This window comes from Terrapene carolina, unplaced genomic scaffold (assembly GCF_002925995.2).
Source record: "Terrapene carolina triunguis isolate 2854851 unplaced genomic scaffold, T_m_triunguis-2.0 Scaffold34259, whole genome shotgun sequence".
Lineage (NCBI taxonomy): Eukaryota > Metazoa > Chordata > Testudines > Emydidae > Terrapene > Terrapene triunguis.
In genome coordinates, this window is record NW_020698610.1 from 4,823 (window position 1) to 11,710 (window position 6,888).

The window sequence follows — 6,888 nt, forward strand, 5'->3', positions numbered from 1 at the left end:
AAAAAAAAAAAAAAAAAAAAAAAAAAAAAAAAGGGCCGAAATGCTGCCCCTTGAAAAGTACCGCCCCAGGCACATGCTTGGGACTCTGGTGCCTAGAGCCAGCCCTGGAGACCGTTCACACCTCCTCAGGATGTGTATGAGACAAACCCAACCCAGCCTAGCAAGAACAAAGAATTAGTTTGACTCTCGAGTGAGAGTCCCTTGGTAAGTTTGGGACTATGATGAAGTAATGACTCTGAAAGGGGGTGGGACAAATCCATGAGGGGAGAAAGAGCCTTATAAAAGGGAGAGACATTGCCATGCTCTCTCTCTTCCACCTCCATCTACAAACACCACCACCAAGTGACTGAATCACTGATCAAAGGGGAGAGCCTGGCTGAAGGGCAACCAGTTAGCCTGTGGTCAGAAGCATCTAAGTTGTAAGGGTACTGAGTGTTAAGATTAGTTTAGAATGTGTTTTGCTTTTATTTCCTTTGATAACTTATGTGAACTTTTTGCCTATCACTTATAATCACTTAACATCTATCTTTTGTAGCAAATAAACTTACTTTTATGTTTATCCTCACCAGTGAGTTTGTCTTAAGTGTTTCTTCAGGTGTCAAAGACTGTGCATGTCCACTTTCCCTTGAAGTAAATGATGAATCAATTAATAAATTGGTATTGTTCTGTCCAAGGTCGCATATCCCTGAGGTACAAGGCTGGAAGCTGGTGGGATCCGGATGGTGTCGTTCTCTGTGAGATTCATGAGTGGCTGTAGGAGCATTCATGCAGTCTAGCTGGATGTGGGGCTCCACCTGCTGTTGGACTGAGTGATAACAGCACCTGGAGGGGTTTGCTTCTTGTCACTAGCAGAGCTTGTGACAGACACCCCAGGCTAGTGTGTTCAGGGGGCAGAGCAGGTCTCACAGTTCCAGGTTGTACCCGGGGAAACCACCTAGACTCTCACAGTTTCCCATTGGAGGAGAATCCAGTGATGTGGACTCTTAGTATAACTCATTTGTTTACACTATATACACCAATCCTGGAACAGAGGTGGCCACAGACAACAAGCAGGGTCTCCCCTCTTTTAGGGATCTCAGACCGTACGCCAGAAGCAGGACTAGTGTGCAAGGACCTTTCCCCCACACAATACTTTCAGCCTAGGACACTAAGGGTGAAAGCTGGGTCATGACCAATGAGTGGGAGCTGGGCAAGGCAGGGTACTACTCTATATGACCTCTCTGACGAGTGTTGCTGTGCTTCTTTCTAATGCTATTGCATCATGTGTTTACATATTTTCAATGCAACACCAACTGGTCTGTATCCTAATAACTTCCCTATATTGCATTAACTTCCCTATAGGTCCATTGTCACTCCTGCGACGTACCCTATGGGTTGCCTGAGCATTCTGTGTGTTGGATTCTCATTTGTGATAGGTTCCTGCCTCTCCCAAAGGAACAGAAAATAAATCGTTTGAAATGGGAAAGGAAATGTCCAGCCTTCTCTGTCCTGAGGCTACTGGGGTGATGCATGGTTCTCACTTTTTGGGGCAACCCCACTTTAAAGAAACTTCTTAGGTTTTCTGATCTCTTTGATTCGGCCAATGTTCATCCCAAGAGTCACTGAGGCGTTCTCAAATCTGTACCTGCAAAAGTGCCAGAGAGATTGTAGAGATGACACTTTGGAAAGGGTTTTCCATAAATGTATCCTTTTATAGTCAGCGCTTTTTGAGCCCCTGCCTGGTTACAGAATGGAACCTGGACATTTGGAGGCTGCCTAACTAGTCTCCCCTATCCCTGGCATTACTGACTAATGAGATAAGGAGAGAGACAATGTATTTGAACTGGCATCCTAATTGAAATACCCGAGGTGGTGAAAAGCAGCACTCAGTACAGAGTAACTGCACAGGGGTTGTTCTAAGCTATCTAACCTGTGGGCATATCATGGTTATTATTAAACTGCAAAGCATCACCATTTGCAATGTCAGGGATTGGATATTTACATGGATATCAGTAATGTCCAGAGCTATCACAATTAATGACAACCAATGTTTTGGAAGGGTATTAAAACTCATGCTTCAGGTATTGAGCCAATCACTACGTAATAGAGACCAAGGTGAAAGCTATATGGGGGGCGGAGAGGGGGGCAGATTATCCCACCTCTACCTCCTGTGGGATTCTTCCATCTTCCTCTTAAACATCTGGGTATGGCCTCTGTCAGACAGGATATTAGACTAGATGGACCTAGTGTCTGATCCAATCTGGCGATTCCTATGTTCCTATGAAAAGAGAATAGGTAAATCTGGGGTCATTCTGCTCAAAGCACAGACCAGTATCTGAGTTCTGGAATACTTGAATTCGGCTAGGACTACACTAAGGGGGGGGTCGATTTAAGATATGCAAATTCGCATAGCTGAATTCGGCGTATCCTATTTGACTTACCCCACTGTGAGGACGGTGGCAAATCGACCGCCGGGGCTCCCCCGTTGACGGCGCTTACTCCTCCTGACGAGGTGGCAGTTAGCGCATCGATTCGGGGATCGATTTATCCGTCTAGATGAGACGTGATAAATTGATCCCCGAGAGATCGATTTCTACCCGCCGATCCAGGCGAGTAGTGTAGACTAGCCCTTAGATACTAGTCGAAGAGGGCACATTTGACAGGATCTATCTCCATCCACTAGAGGGCAGTCCCCCCACACATTTCCTTACATTATTTTTATATTGTCTCCATACAATATATTTATATTGTCTCCATACTCCTGCTTTCCAGAAGTTGGTATACAAGCATGAAGTTCTCATTTTTTTTAACCCAAGTTTTCTCATATGAACCCAAATAAAATTATTGTTTCAGCTTTTCGGCAACAAAACACTTGATTTATTTATTATTAGTTTAGTTGCAAAATAGATTGGGAAAACATTATTCCCAACCCATTTTTGGGTTGGTCGGTTTGTTTTTATGGTGATGGTGTTTGAACTTTTTAATAAGGGCCCCACTTCAACCTATCTTTCAGCTGACTCATTTTGTGTCTCCAAATCTTTGTTGCGAACATTGCCCAATGTGACGTATCGATTCCTTATGTAACCCTTCTGCCAGTTGGAGTTGGCAGCAACAGGGGCCGGGTTCAATATCTAAGGGTTCCTTTCCATCAATACAACACAAAACCGGCTCCAGCCCCAACCCAGTAACCTGAGGTAATTACACATCACCCCTTGGGCACCTCTAGAGGCAACAGTTCCCCTCTCACAAGCACAGTGTCTGAGTGCAGAAAAGAAAGTTTTAATAAAAAGGGGGAAAGTAACCCGGCATTAACTTGGGAAAACGCTGCAAGCAGGATTCATAACATAAAATCATGAGCAAAACACCCACCCCAGAGTACGTTGAACAGTATCCTTGTGCCTCAGGTTCTTAAGTCCAGCAACCAAAAGTTCCTTTAGCACGCTCCTCTCTTCACCACACCTCACTCACAGTTATCGTCCTTGGGCAGTAAAGACCCAGAGTTCAGAAGTGCATCTGCATGAGTTCACCTCCCACCCAGGGTGGGGTTGGGGAGAAAAAAGAACCTTGCTCACTCCGCTGCCCAGGTTGTTGTCCTGACATCTGCCACTCCGCCGGCCACTCCCTGTACCCTCTGGAGTGGTTTGTGGGCCCACAACTTAACACAGCTCTCTGTGATTTCAGCTGTTAGTGGGAAAGCCCCACTACTAGTGCAGGCTAGACAGTCTCTAGCATCAGAGACACTGCTGCAAAACAGGTCTAATGCTTAGAGCTGGTTATTAGTGATTTCTGTTGGTTTGCAACAAGACTTTCAAGTGAGTCTTACTAAACTCTATTAGTAAACAGTGGAGAAAAGAAGGTCACACCACAAACTACCTGTCACCACCTCTCCCAATTCCACTGGGCTTTGGCACCCCTATTTCCTGCTTAGCGAATGCAGTTTAGCTGAGGGTGAGTCCCTCCATCAGAGTATGCAATGTATAGTTCTGCTACCCTTGATCCTCACATAAGGATACACAACTCTTTATTACCCCTGCTCCAATAACAAAGTGACTTGTGATCCAACACCACCAAAAGTCATTATTTGGGCAAAGCATTTCCATCATGCCTAGGCAGAATGGGCATTTCTATGCAAACAAGGTCAGTTCATGAAGTCTTCTTCCCTAGTTCATCACTAGAGATCAGGGGAGACCTTGCTTACAATTATAAAAGGGAAAAAAATCCCACAGGGGAAAATGCTTCTCATAATGATGAAACGCTAGATGATGGCCTGTTAATATTATTTATTATTCTATGAGCAGTAGGTTTTAAGCCTATATCTGATGCCACCTACTGGGCATTTCAGAAAATAGCTGCCCATTTCTCCTGCTTTGAATGTGCTACCCTCTAGTGGACACCTTACAGCATCACTGACCTTTCCTTTTCACATTACAAGACTTTATCCTGTTCTGAAATATATTGGCCAATACCACAGACCTTTCCTCATTTCATTCAATCTGCTGCCCCTACGGTCAATTACACAGCATGACAGTCTATTGCTCTGTTGTTACCCTCTGCTCTCTTCTGGAGTTAACTGCAATGGATGTTGTAGCTGCCTCTTTCCATCTGTGATGCTCTTGTGTCTCCGTTGGTCATTGTTCCACCATGGTACACTTTTCCTATCTTTAGGTAGTGTTGGTAACCTAGGACTAGCTAGGCTGTCTGTCTTTGCTTCCCTTCAGAATTCCTCAATATCTTCAGGTTTCAGAGTAGCAGCCATGTTAGTCTGTATCTGCAAAAAGAACAGGAGTCCTTGTGGCACCTTAGAGACTAACAAATTTATTAGAGCATAAGCTTTCGTGGGCTACAGCCCACTTCTTCGAATGCATCTGTAGCTAACGATGCGCAATGGGACTTGTATAGCGTGATTTCTATAATTGCAACTTTTTTTAAGTCTAATGAACCTATGTATAAAATATTTGAGATCATGAACAAACACCAGCTTACATTTTTGGGAAATTCCTGTCCAAGGTGATGGCCTGTTATAATGTACTTACACTATCCCTTTAATAATATTCAATATATGCTGCCATCTAGTGGGCATTTCTGAAAAGAGCTGCCCATATATCACCCTTACAACATGCTTTCACTTAGGGAAGAAAAACTAAATGCACAAATACAGAATGGGGAATACATGGCTTGGCAGCAGCACTGCTGAGAAGGATCTGGGAGTGGTGGTGCATCACAACCTCAACATGAGTCAGCAGTGCAATGCTGTTGCAAAAAAAGGAAATGCAATTTTAGGTTGCTTTAACAGAGGCATAACATGCAAATCTCGGGAGGTGATAGTACCACTCTGCTTGGCTCTGGTTAGGCTTCAGCTGGAGACTGTGTCCAATTTTGGTCACCAATGTATAGAAAGGATGTAGAGAAACTGGAAAGGATCCAGAGGCGAGCGACAAAGATGATCAAAGGGATGGAATGCAAGCCATAAGAGCAAAGGCTGAAGAACTGGGTATGTTTAGTTTGGAAAAAAGGAGACTAAGGGGGAACATGATAGTGGTCTTCAAATACTTGAAAAGCTGCCATAAATTTTTTTTCTCTCTTGCCACAGAGGGCAGGACAGGAGGCAATGGGTTCAAACTGCAGCATAGCAGATTTAGATTAAACCTCAGGAAAAACTTCCTAATAGTAAGGACAGTAGGTCAATGGAACAGATGGCTTAGGGAAGTCGTGGAATCTCCTTCACTGGAAGTTTTCAAAAGGAGGCTGGACAGCCATCAGTCTTGGATGGCTGAGACTCAACAAATCCTGTATTTTGGAAGGGGGTTAGACTAGATGACCCTTGCGGTCCCTTCTAACCCAATGGCTCTATGCTGCCACCTAGGGGCCATTTTACAGTATAACTTTCCCATTATTTTATTGGCTACTGAAATCTATTGGTCAGTATTTCTGACCACCCCCCCTTTCCTTTCCTCTACTCTGCTGCCATCTAATGTCGATTTCCCAGCATGACTGTTACTCTGGTCTCCTCTAGTGGATTCTTCTTGCTATAGCTGGCTCTTTCCCATTTTTGACTCTCATGTCATCTGGTGGACATTTAGTATAACAGCCCATTTCTCAATCCCTAACATCTCCTACTATCCCCCGATCATTACATAGCACAGAGTTCCTTTTCTCTTCAATGCTCTTTGCTCACCACTTATATAGTGTTATACAGCTTCACCTCCCTTTCCACTTCCTGCTGTTGGTCATTTAGCAACATAAGTTCTGCTTTCTTGCGCCTCCACTTTGGCTGCTGTCCATTGGGCTGAACCTGTCCTATTCCTCTGCCCTCTAGTGGCCCTACACAGCATAACTGCATCTTCCCTCATTTCTTACCTATTGCTAGGTGTGCGCTGTTCAAAATTTTAACCATTGGGAACCAAATCACACAACAGCATGATTGCAACAATAGTGGCCACAACTACACATACAACATTAGTGGGTCTCAAAGGTTTATCGGGGTTTACCATTAATTCAGTGCATTTCTGTTGCTGGGGAGTCTGCTTCCAGTGGAAATACATAGATTGAAGCAGCCCAGAGGTTCTCCAGGCTGAGATTCTAGGAGGCGTCTAACCGAGTTAGGCACCCAAATCCTTTTGAAATGTGAGATGAACGCTTAACTCTGTTAGGTCACTTGGAAAATCCTTTCTCCAGTGCTGAAGTCGTACAGTTCTCACTGGTGCCCAGCTCCCCTCCCTCTGGCCAAGTCCTGACGTGCTCACAGTGGCTGAGCCAGCACTGCCATGGTTGGCACCACAGGAGTTCTGCTCGTTGCTAGGCGGTAGCCGCTTACTCTCACCATAGTTTGTGTCATGCCCCTAGGAGAGGGACCTGCATGCAGTAGAGCTGTCCAAGACAGCTGGGGAAAGCTGGACACCATGTCCTGAG